The sequence below is a fragment of the Artemia sp. Qi Xiang Cuo genome, chromosome 3, assembly GCF_049724085.1.
Source record: "Artemia sp. Qi Xiang Cuo chromosome 3, ASM4972408v1, whole genome shotgun sequence".
In the NCBI taxonomy this organism is placed as follows: Eukaryota; Metazoa; Arthropoda; class Branchiopoda; order Anostraca; family Artemiidae; genus Artemia; species Artemia sp. Qi Xiang Cuo.
The window spans coordinates 67,486,384-67,499,773 of NC_142796.1; positions in this window are offsets into that span (position 1 = coordinate 67,486,384).

Here is a 13,390-nt window from a genome sequence, read left to right on the forward strand (position 1 = left end):
TTGCTGATGTCTCCCGTACAGAAAGCGCAGCCTATCAAAAACGGTTGTTGATATATAAAGATGTCTATCATCAAAAAATGATTCGAAAATAACTGTAATAATCTGATGTTAATCTTGGTGACAAAAAAACAAAAACTTTTAAGGTCAGGATTACAGTTGGTTACTACTCTACTTAAAAAAAAGAACAACTACTATATGCTGCAAATAAAGCCAGACATCACTCTAGTATTACTTATAATAAAGAGCCAAAAACCTTATTCATTATTTCTCAGAGATACTACATCTTTATTACTGCGGCATGAGGGCCTTAATTTCCAATGTAGGCGAAAAGAATAGACAGAACTTTGATAACTTAAAAAGGGCACAAGTCATTTCAGTTTCTAATCGAATGAACCCTTTTTGAAGTTTCTACGACAACACTTTCAATAAAAACTTTATATGCCCCCAGGGCATAACATACAATCCTTGTCCTGAGGGCTGGGAGGGGGTTGTCATCCTCAAAAGAACTTTCAACTACGTTAAACAAAATAGCTATCTCAAAATTTAGATCGGATGTGTTGGGGGAAAAGGTGGGCGTAAGAGAGGGTTTAGTTGCCCTCCAATCACTTTCGAATATTAAAAAGGGTACTAGCCCTTTGAATTTCCAATCAAATGAGCCTTTTTTGAAGTTTCTATGACAAAACCTTCTATAAAAACCTTATATGACCCCAGGGCATAGCTTACAACCCTTGCCCCGAGGGTTGTGGGGGAGTGTCCTCCTCAAAAACATATTTTCTACCTGGAAATCAACTACGCTGAACAAAATAGCTATTTAACAATTTTCATTGGATGTGTTTGTGGGATTTATGGGCGTGGGGGGGCTAGGTGCCCTCCAATCACTTTCAACTATTAAAAAGGGCACTAGCCCTTTGAATTTTCAATTGAATGAGCCTTTCTTTGAAGTTTCTACGACAACGCTTTCTATAAAAACCTTAAATGCCCCCATAGCATACCTTACAACCCTTGCCCCCTGGGGTGTAGGGGAGTGTCCTCCTCAAAAACACATTTTCTATCTAGAAATCAACTACGCTGAACAAAATGGCTATCTCAAAATTTGATTGGATGTATTTGAGGGACTGATGGGCGTGGGGGGGTGGGGGCTAGTTGCTCTCCAATCACTTTCGACTTCGACAATTAAAACGGGCACTAGCCCTTTGAATTTCCCAATCGAATGAGCCTTTTTTTAAGTTTCTACGACAACGCCTTCTATAAAAACCTTATATGCCCCCAGGGCATAACTTAAAACCCTTGCTCCGAGGGTTGTGGGGGAGTGTCCTCCTCAAAAACATATTTTCTATCTGGAAATCAACTACGCTGAACAAAATGGCTATCTCAAAATTTTGATTGAATGTGTTTGGGGGAATGATGGGCGTGGGGTGGGGCTAGTTGCCCTCCAATCACTTTCGACTATTTAAAAGGGCACTAGCCACTCCAATTTCCAATCGAATGTGCCCTTTTCGAAGTTTCTACGACAACTCCTTTGATACGAAGTGCCCGGGTATGGAGAACCAAAAAACAACACATTGTGCACACATCGTTGTTTACTTAGGCAGCGCTAGCGCAATGCCTATGATTTCTGGTTGTTTTGAGTTTCAGTTATTGCAGGTTTCTATATATTCAGATCTTAAATTTAGTATGTCCTTTAATTTTCTTTAGAAAACTTCTTTTTCGGAAAGTTTATTTTTTAAATTGATGTTGAGAAATATTGACAAGGAGTCGGCTTTCTACTTTCCAGGAAGACTAGAAAATCTCTGATTAATACAACTCCCATATGTGAACGACTTATTATGATGAAACTGAAAGGATCATCTATCAATATTACAATAATGCAAGTTTATTTCGCAAAAATCAGTAGAGATGCTGAAGAGAGGACGAGACTTTGTAGGTGGATCAACATAACCCTTGTCACCATTTCTGCCTGTGAATTCTTGACTCTGTACCGTCTTGCTGCCTTTGAAACAAAATCACTACGACGTATTGCCGGCATCTCTTGCCATGATAGAATCTCCTACATCAAGCCTCTCCACAATCTCAAAGTCAAGATAACCATCCTCAACGGAATAAAACCATTGCAGCTTAGATGGCTGGGACAGATACAACGTACGAAAAACACTCCCCCCCCCCCCCCGACTGAAGATAGGCTTTGAAGGGCGGGCGCATGGTTCTCAACCTGGAGGACGCCCCCACTGAGATAGAAGAACAACTTCTTGCCACTTAACTTACCACCCCTTTTCCGCCTGGCAGAGGATGGAGGTTCATACATGAGTTACATCAACAAACTGGTGAAAGAAGAGCCCCCAAAACAATCTTCATGGACGGATGGGACTTAGTTAAATTAATTAAATCTAAGGGTATCAATCTGTCCCTTTCAGGTATTATCTTCTTTGGGGGGGGGGGAGGCAGACCTAAATAAAAAAAAACACTATTTGCATCCAGGTTGTAAAAAGGTGTATCTCTAGCATCTTAAAAAGAAACTATCTTCAGTAGAAACTTTCAGGAAAAGCTGATAGAGACACTGAACTAGATGAAAAAGATTTCGTATATCGAGGCTTTCGAAAGGGCTTATGTGCAATATCTCAGGAACAGCTAAGGGTATCAAGTTGAAACTTTCAGGGGAGAAACTAAATAAAAAAAGGCAACACTTGATACATTTAATATTTAAAATGGGCGCTTTTACAATATAACTTCTTGCCACTTAACTTACCGCCCCTTTTCCGCCTGGCAGAGGATGGAGGTTCATACATGAGTTACATCAACAAACTGGTGAGAGAAGAGCCCCCAAAACAATCTTCATGGACGGATGGGACTTAGTTAAAGAAATTAAATCTAAGGGTATCAATCTGTCCCTTTCAGGTATTATCTTCTTTGGGGGGGGGAGGCAGACTTAAATAAAAAAAAAACGCTATTCGCATCCAGGTTGTAAAAAGGTGTATCTCTAGCATCTTAAGAAGAAACTATCTTCAGTAGAAACTTTCAGGAAAAGCTGATAGAGACACTGAACTAGATGAAAAAGATTTCGTATGTCGAGGCTTTCGAAAGGGCTTATGTGCAATATCTCAGGAACAGCTAAGGGTATCAAGTTGAAACTTTCAGGAGACATTGAGGGGAGAAACTAAATAAAAAAAGGCAACACTTGATACATTTAATATTTAAAATGGGCGCATTTACAATATTTCATGAACAGATGAGGACATTAATTTGGAAATTTCAGTAGATGCTGAGAGGATTAACCAAATAAAAAGACACTAGATGCATCTAGGCTGTCAAAATGGCCTCTTCTCAACACTAATTTGAAGCGATTATGTCAATTCACCAATTAAGATTTTGAAAAAGGTATTTTTTTAGTCTTCTTTCTTCACTAATTGTCATCCCTGCCCTGGGGGTTAAGGTCTACGTGCGTTCTTTTTAACAAGGTATTATCACTCGCAAGCAATTATGTCCTGGGAAACATGAACAGGTATGTCACACTTTAATAAGAATCTTTCACATCTGCAAGACAGGTGGGAAAATCATGTCAGTACTCAGTCCAAGAACAGCCAAATTGACACCATCCTACCCGAAACTTTTCAGCAAGAATACAGACACGTTAATCTTGTTTGAACCGCAACCAAGCTAAGGACCTCAATCGGCTTGGTTTGGAGCTCAAATTTGATTAGATACATCCTTTTCCCCATTTTTTTTTTTTTTTTAGCACAGTTAGAAAGACTACAGACTAAACTGGAACCAAACCCTTCAATGATCTCCACATCTCCTGTTTCCGACTTTACAGCAGATATGGTTGGTATACTTTATATATCTAACACGAAAGATTTAATGATTTTCGTTATAGTTGATTTGCGGCAAACATTAAGTCCAGGACCTCTCTTACATTCTTTGCTTATTTATTGCACTAGCAGAAAATGTGCACCGGCTTAGATTTTTTTTTATGTTGAGTCAAACAAATATTTCCCAAGCGTTTGATTGGAAATACAAAAAGAGTTGTGTTATTCCTCCACTTACACCAACCATCATCAAATTTTCAGCAGAAAGTTTGACATGATTGATTTTCCATCGGCTGTCTCGAAATTTATCGTGCATTTGGAGCATGAGAATCATAACTTTCAGAGGAAAATTTTAAATTTTGTAAGGATGCGATTTTAAAACAACGACTTTTACAGCCCAGCAGTGGAGTCAATGCATGAAAGTTTAGGAGAGAGAGGGGAGGCTAAAGTAATAACTTTTTTTCAACTTTTTTAATTAAAAAAAACAGAAAAGAGTAAATTTATTTAACTTCCCGGCATACTTAGTGTTGTCAGTCAATTTACCTACTTTAAACATATTACCTCGTCAAAAGCTCATGGGAGAAAAGTTAGTTTCTTGACAGATAGATATGGATAGACAAACTTTTATTTTCACCAAAATCTTCATGGCACTGCCAAATTTCTTTGGTATAGTCTCATTAAAAAGTATTAGTCATATTATACAAGCATAGTCACATCATAGTCACATTAAAAATTGAATATTTAGCAAAAAAAAAAACACTAATTAAACCTCCTGGGTTTTGCTGTACATATTAAAAAAAAAAGGTATAACCCTTTTAGCTAACCGCTGATGGGCACCGCATACCGGCTGAAGTTTATCAACAGGTACTGCAACCCTGTGGTGCCTGTTGTTTCTTTTTACAGTCACTTCCCCTTGAAGTTGTTCCAATAATTTCAATTATGAATATGATCTCTTTTATGTTATTGTTCAAAAATACCACTTACGCATGGAGTAGTTACTATCATATAGAAATTTAAAAAATAAATTTTTAACTTACAATTTTTTGAAGGGCAAAAAATAATTTTGCACAAACCTGTCAAACAAAAAAAGGCTTTAAAGTACTTAATAATTATTCAATTAGGCATTTTAAATGATTAAATTGGTGTTTTCTCTACAATTAGATGTTTCAATCCCCAAAATTCAGAACCCACAATACAAAAGTCTTCAGCAGTATTCAGGGAATACAAGTTAAACCAAAATGAGCAAAAATAAAATAAAATAACTACCATGAGTAAAACTACCACAAATCAGCATCAATAAATAAATGAAACCCGAAACGAGCATAAATTAACATGAGTAGGGCTCAAAACCCTGGAATGGACCGCTAAAAACCAATATTTTACACATTACATGGAGCATAAATCAACTCCTCTAAGTTGTCAAACACAAAAAGAGCAGACAACTCTGAATGAAGAAATCAAGCACGAATAGAAACAGAAAATGACCACAAAAATGATTCTTGCTACTATCACACAACTCCCCCAAATAGCTATTGTCATTGGCTCTTTAACGAAGACAAAATGACATTTTTAAGCAGAGGGCATCATTTTTGCCAATCGATTATTCGTGTTTTGAAGGAATGAGTTATTTTTTGTCATTTTATAATTATTATTCTATTATATCAAAGAGTTCGTGTATACGAACAGTAAGCAAGGATCGAGTTGGGCTAATAGTAACCAAAACTTTAAAAAACAAAATATTGATAACAATAGATACATCACAAGAATCCGATTTGTATGCCGATTCCAAATATATAAAATTTATTGTATTCATAGTACTCATCAAAAGCTACAAGCCTGAGAAAATTTGCATGATGTTCGAGATCGCAACCTCACTAAAGATTACACCATCAGTGATCACAGCATATCAGAGAACCCTACTATAGAGGTCTAAAGCTATAAAAATGTGAATTCTGTATTTTTTGGTAAAAAAGCAAAAAAAGCGTATTTATTCTTTTTTTTTCAGAGGTGATCCCTTCGAACCAACGGTCCTAGGGTTCCTTTATTGAAAATTTGCCCTGGCCTTCTTAAATAAACCTAGAGATACCCATGAAAAGGCTCTAGTTTTTTTTTAGATTAAGAAAAAAATAGGAATAAATATCAGTAGGTGTATATTAAATTGACAATGTACATTCTTTTGTATGTCTTGCAGCAAAGTACAAATTAAACCAAAAATGCTCAAAAATAAAATAAGAAAATCTACCATGAGTAAAACTACCACAAATCAGCATCAATAAATAAATGAAACCCAAAAGGAGTATAAATTAATATGAGTAGGGCTCAAAACCACTGGAATGGAATAAAAATTACAGTAGCAAACAAGTTACAACGTTGAAAATAAACAAAAAAATTACAGTAAAATTGAATTTTGAACTGACGAGCTTTCAGCAATAAAACCAGTATGTACCAAATATTCAATTCAATTTTATTAGTTCTTTCCCAGACTGTTCAAAACAAAACTAGTGCCAAAACAAACAAGGGCTAGGATACTCTCTCCCTCCCTAGCTCTAAAAGTCTAAAGCCTACTGCGTCATTGGCACTTCACTGAAAACGAATTATATTACAAATATTTTCATTTCCAGTTATTACAGCACTGAAAATGAAAATAAAAATTACAGTGAAATAAAACTTTAAACTGATGATCTGTTAGCAATTAATATCATTATATATCAAATATTCAGTTTTATTTTATTTGTATTTTCCAAGACTGTTCAATAATATATAGTTTTCAGTAAAGCGCCAATGGCACATTAGGCTTTAGACTTTTACAGTGAGAGAAGGAGACAGTATCCAAACTTTGGTTTATAGTGATTGTTGATCGCTTCAAGCTTGATTTGTATATTCAACTGAAGTTTCACTCGTTTTAAGATTTATTCATTCATTTATATTAGCGTCGATTCTATTGTCTCTTTGTTTGCTATTATTGCTTATTTAACTTCTGTTCGTTTTGGGTTTTATTTATGCTTCAATTGCAAAATATATTTTTTGTCTTAAGCTTGATTTCCATATTCGGTTTAAGCTTTACTCATTTTGAGATTTATTTATTTGTTTTTTTTACGTTTTAATTTGTTTCCTACTTGTTTATTTGATTTTCGTTCGTTTTGGGTTTCATTTTACTCCAATAGCAAAACATTTTTGTTCGTTTTAAGCTTGATTTGTATATTCAACTTAACTTTAGTCGTTTTAAGGTTTGTTTATTCAGTTATATTAGCAGCAGCGGATCCAGGGGGGGGGGGGGGGGGGCCCCCTCCCCCCCCCCCCCCGAGATTTTCTGGCGCCCTCTCATCCATCGTGCAAACGACCCTTTTTTGTGAATGATTCAACTAAGGCCGACGCTAAAAAAAAAATCGGATACGCCGTCATTTTTTACTTTCTTTTTATCACATTATCTAAAGTTCAAATCCGACACTGCACGAATCATGATTATTGGGTTTATTTTTGGGACGTGCTAAACGAGCAAAACATTTTGTGAATGCTTACGAGAAACGCATGTCTTTGGGGAGTTGCGTGGGTGGTTAGATCCAACCGGCGGGAGGCTAGGCGTGAGCGACCCTGCCACTGCCTTCGGAGTAATTTTGCTCCGTGTGTTAGACCAGTTAGACGGAAACGCATTTAAAATGGATCGGAAAAAAAAAATCAGGGCATGAATATAGAACAGAGAAGAAACAAAGAATGATGGCGGAAAGCCGTAAAGGATCTAGGGACATCACTGATTATTTTGCCAAGAAAGATCAGATTAAAGGTAAGCTTTTAAAGATAGAACAATAAGGAAGGAGTGTCGTTTAAAGTGGGTATCAACACTTCTAATTTCTAGCTTTAGTCCATTGTCGGAGAGCTTTCCTGATAAGGCTCATTCGTCAAGCTTCATCGCGTACCAGCTGCTTTTGTTGTTATATATTGCATACGGTCCCTCTTGTACAGTGTTCTTCGTATGCAATTTGTCCGAAGCGTTTGACCTGATTTTTACCAACCCACTCGTCTCGCCTGACGGCTATGATATTGGCTTAAAGCAGTATTTTTACCGACACACTGTGTCAGCTCTGAAATTATCTTTCAAATTCTTGCAGTTAAAGCTCTCTCTTTAGCCTTGTAAACTTCGGTGATAATTGTTTCGGGTTTCAGCTCTTGAAAAATATTTGTTAGCATATGTCGGGGATCGGTTCTTGGGGTTGCAGATTAAATTAGTGATGTTTAGGGTGGTATTTTATTTAAAGTCCGGGTTTCCTAGAAATAGTTTTGGGGTATGAAAGTTCAAGATTGTTGGGGGAGTTTAAAGTTAATGTTGGTGATTCAGTTTATTTTCAAATTTAGTTCCAATTCTGCCTTCACCATGTTGAGAGTTAAATCTACTAAAGCAAGCCATTATACAAAGTGTATATACGTTTACAATAAATGTCTTGTACAAACTTTAAAAGAGAAACTTTTTTTGTTAGATATTGAGACGACGGCAACTTCTGATGCCCACTCTGAGTCGACGGTCGGAATGCACAAAAACGCATTCAGCCAGGAGAACGAACTGTCACCAACAACTCCGTCCACTTCACAGACGGCCTTCATAACAAACTTCGGCGAAACGACACACACTGATCAGCTGACTGAAGGATCAAGAAGCAGTACTCAAACCTTGGTGGTACATAGCCCAACACTGATTTCACAGTCCCCGCTCCCGCAGCAGAATCAAAGCGCTATTTTTTCGCCTGAAACTGACTTCACGCCGTCGAATGACTTTGGTATTGCAGTAGCGCTGAAAGAGCGAAATCAGTTGTCTTCTGGCGAAATTATGTTTTTTATGAACGAAAGGTGGAAGCCGAAGAAACAATCTGATCTTCCAGTCTCGACACAAAAGAGAAAAGGTGGCGAAGTCAAGCTTCGCTTGAATACCGAACATCTTGCCCGGTATCCTTGGCTCGCAGTGAGTCGTCATCCAGACCACGAAGGCCTTTGGTGCAGTGTTTGTGTTTTGATGAGGACCAACGAAAGCGGAGGAGGATGGTCGGCTTTATCTGGAGGCGGCGGAGGGCAAAAAATGGGAAAGTTGGTCTTGAAACCGCTAAAAGACTATTCGAAACTTACCGGGAAAGATGGTGCGCTGACAAACCATGCTGAAGCACAGTTTCACAAACACTGCCAGGAAAAAGCTGCCGCGTTGCTAACAACGTTTCAGCGCGGTAGTCAAGATCAAGATATCAGGAATGCTCTAGACTGTGAAAGGGTCAAGCAAATACAGCAGAACCGTGCACTCTTGAGAAGCGTTGTTGAAACTGTCAAGCTTTGCGGGGCACTGAATATCCCCCTTCGTGGCCACCGTGATGATGGCAAACTTGATATCCAAGACTCTGATGTCATTACAGCAGTAAACGACGGGAATTTCCGCCACCTACTTCGGTATCGGATTCAGAGTGGAGACTCGCAACTTAAAAATTTACTTGAAAATGCACCGAGCAACGCCAAATATACGAGTAAACAGATCCAGAATGAACTGATTGGAACAATTGGGGAAATGATAAAAACCGAAGTAGTGAGAAAAGCAAACAAAGCAACGGTTTGGTGTCTTCTTGCGGACGAGTCAACAGACAGGCAGACCAGGGAGCTGATGGTCATTGTTTGTCGTTATGTGTGTAAAACCGAGCAGGGATACGTGATTCGAGAAGATCCTTTTGCAGTTGTCGATGCCTTTCAAACCCTGTCAAGACTCGCTGGAGATGAGGAAAGTGACGACGGTAGAAGCATCGAAGAGAAGCTAGACGGCAAGAGCCTCGGGAAGCTGCTGTTGAGTGAGGTCTGGAAGTCAAATCTGGATTTGTCAAAGTGCGTTGGTCAAGGATGCGACAAAGCTGCTAGCATGGCAAGCTTGACAAATGGTGCTGCTGCTGAAGTTAAACGCCAGTGTGAACTGGCAGATTACTTCCACTGTGTGAGCCATGCCACAAATCTCTCATGTTCAAAGATAGTTTCAGTTCCCATTCTGCGCAATGCCCAAGACGTTGTTCGAGACACAATTTCTCACTTCAGCTCAAGTGCCAAGAGAACAAGACTTGTAAAAAAGCATCTTATCGCGGACAAAGCTAAAACAGAGACACTCGTCAGTCTTTGTACCACGAGATTTGTAGAGAGACACGAAGCAATCAGCAGGTTTTGGGACTCCCTTCCGTCGATCGTTTCTGCTCTGCAGGAGATGGAAGGATGGCACGATCGAGAGGCAAGTAGCAGAGCTTATGCATTACGATCCTGCATTGAAAAATCAGATACACTCGTAGGACTGGTTTGCCTGAATTCGTTTTCGTCGATCATGAAACCTTTGGCCGAGTCACTACAACAGAAGGATGGTGACCTCGTGAGAGCCTTGTCCCTCATTAGCAGCGTGAAGGCAATGCTGGAAGATATGCGATCACATGCCGAAACCAAATTCAGACTGCTTTACGAAGATCTTCTGAAAATGGCCAAAAAGATTGATGCTACCATCAAGGTAACGCAGCCACGCATAGCTTCACGTTCTACATACCGGGCAGGGGTACCCAAGATGGATCCAGAAAGTCATTATAGGATGGCGGCATTTATTCCAGCCCTGGACGCCATGCTGCTTGATTTTACGGAGCGGTTCAGCTGCCATTTTACGAATGCTGCAAAACTTTCAGCTTTGATCCCGGCTGTGGTTAATGGCAAACGCTGGGAGGACGTTCAGCCAGGGTACGAAAAGTACAAGGAGCTGCTCGTGGGTACGGAGATAGACGTTAAAACCGAGTTCGAGATTTGGAACAAGTATTGGTCTAAGGAAACCGTGCAAAAACCGAAAACAGCTATTTCAGCGCTGAACAGTTGTCAGGAAAATGTATTTCCCAACATCTTCGCATTGTTGACAATTCTCACGACGCTTCCTGTGTCAACCTGTGAAGCAGAACGAATGTTTTCAAAGGTTGACAGGACATGTTCATCAATACGAAGCACGATGACTGAAGAGAGGTTGGAGGCTCTACTACTCATGCAGACTTACAGAGACGAACTGCCGAAAACAGACGATGCTATCGATATGTTCGCTCTCAGAAAAGCTCGCCGATTGAGTTTAGTTGTGTAGTGTGGTACTGTTTTTATTTTCTTTTGTTACGTTTTACCTTTATGAGCATATTTGGCAGTGTTTTCATATAAATAAAGAGCTATCAAATTAGTCCTGTATAATCAGTTTTTGGCGCCCTGTGTCCGGCGCGGCCCCCCCCCAAGATTTTCCTCTAGATTCGCCGGTGTATATTAGTACCTGTTGTATATTTTTTTGCTATGATTGTTCATTTGTTTTCTGTTCGTTTTGGGTTTCATTTATTCTTTAATAGTAATTTGTGGTCGTTTTGAGTTTGAGTTATTGTAGGTCTTTATTTCTTCTGATCTTAAGTTTAATATAGCCTATAATTTCTTTCAAAAACTTCTTTTTCGGAAACTTTTTTTTTAATTAGTTTCTGTTCGTTTTTTATTGAAAAAATTTCGAGTTTCTTAAAACTCCCTATTCTAGGATAATACTTTTTTCCAAAGTAAATTAAAAAAAAACTATATGTGTCTTCAAACAGTCTTGACAAGAACTGTTAAAATTAAATTGAATATTTGATATATATTGATATTAATTGCTTAAAGCTCATCAGTTAAAGATTTTATATCACCACAATTTTCATTTTATTTTTAATGTTGTAACAAGTACAAAAGAAAACATGTGTAGTATAAGTCATTTTAGTAAAGCGCCAAATAGGCAGTAGACTTTATGCTTTACCGTTAGGGAAACGACCAGTAGCCGAATTCTTGTTCTTACAGAAAACTATAGATGTCTTGAACAATCTTAGAAAGAGCTAATAAAATTAAAACTGAATTCTCATGATCTTTTTATTAAGATATCGTTATTTTTTTTTGAAGGAGGAGGGGGAAAAGGGCATTGGAAGGAGGGCCAGGGGTCAGCTCCCATAATTTTTGGAATAAAATATCTTTAATATTTTTTTGGGGGGCGGCGGGGGGACAAGCCATGCAAGGAGGGCCATATGCCAGCTCTCATGACTTATAATATAAAATATATTTAACAAGTTTTTTTAGGTTGGGATGTCAGGCCATGGAAGAAGGCCAGGGGTCAGCTCCCATGATATTTGGAATAAAGAATCGTCAACAAGTTGTTTTTTTAGGAGACGGGAGGCCTGGTCATGAAAGGAGGACTACAGGATACCTCCCATGATTTATCATTGATGTTTTTCAGGCGATGGGGGAGGACGATCGGGCCATGGAGGGCCAGGGGTCAGCTTAGTAAGCTTTGGAATAAACTATAATTAGTAATTTTTTAGGAGGGGGGGGGTCGGGCCATGGAGGGCCATAGGTGAGTTCCAATAATTTTGGGACTAAAATATCGCCAATGAGTTTGATTGTTTTTTGTTTTTTTTTGGAGGGGGGTGGAGCATGGAGAGAGGGCCAGAGGTCCACTCCCTTAGGCTTTGGAAAAAATGTCGATAATAATTTTTTTTAGTGGGGGTGGGGGTCGTGTTTTTCTGATATTCAAATTCTTTTAAAAACCCTCGCATAAAAACCTGATATGCTCCCAGGGCATAACCTGAAACACTTGCCCCGGGCATTTGAGGGTTTTGTCAACTCCGGAGTTTTGCTATCCGATTTTCGAACTTATTTTAACAAAATGGCTATCTAAAAGATCCGATCAGACGGATTTGGGAAAGAAGGTAGAGGGGTAATTGTCCTCCAGTTCCTTTTGACTCTTAAAAAGTAAACTAGAACTTTGACTTTTTAATCAAATGAGCCCCCTCCGAAGTTTACCACCCCTTACATAAAACCATATATACCCCCGGAGCAATATTTACAACAGTTACCCCCAGGCTCTGGGGGGTGCTGTTGACTCCGGAGTTTTGTAACTTCATCTTTGAATTATTTTGAATAAAAGGGCTACATCAAAATTGTGCTGAGCTACATTTCGGGGAAAAGGGTCACTGGGGGGCTAGTTGCCCTCCGATCACTTTTGAATATTATAAAATGAACTAGAACTTCCGATTTTCAATCGAATAATCCCCATCTGAAGTTTATGCGATCATCCTTTCCATAAAAACCATATGTTTTTCCAGGGCAAAACATACAACACTTGCTCCCGGGACCTGGAGGGTTGTGTTGTGCCGACCCTGGAGTTTTTGCTATCTGATCTTTGAAATATTTGGACAAAATGGCTACCTCAAAATTTTTATCAGATAAATTTGGGAAGTAAGGGCGTGGGGTGGGGGGACTAGTTGCCCTCCAATCCCTTTTGAATCTAAAAAGTGCACCAAAAATTCCAATTTCCGATCAAATGAGCCCCCTTCAAAGTTTTTAGGACCACCTCTTCCATACGAAGTGCCTCTGGGAAAAAAAATTTTGGAGCCTTACGGCCTTTACTATAGGCAATGTTACAGCGTTGCCTCTGATGAGGTTAAAATAAAGTAATTCTTGGTTGGGTTTTGCTTTATTTAAGTTGACTAATGAAGCGGTTCCTTGGCCAAGGAGCAGAGGCCGTACAAATGAAGAGCTTGTATGAGCAGTAAGTTCGTTAAGCA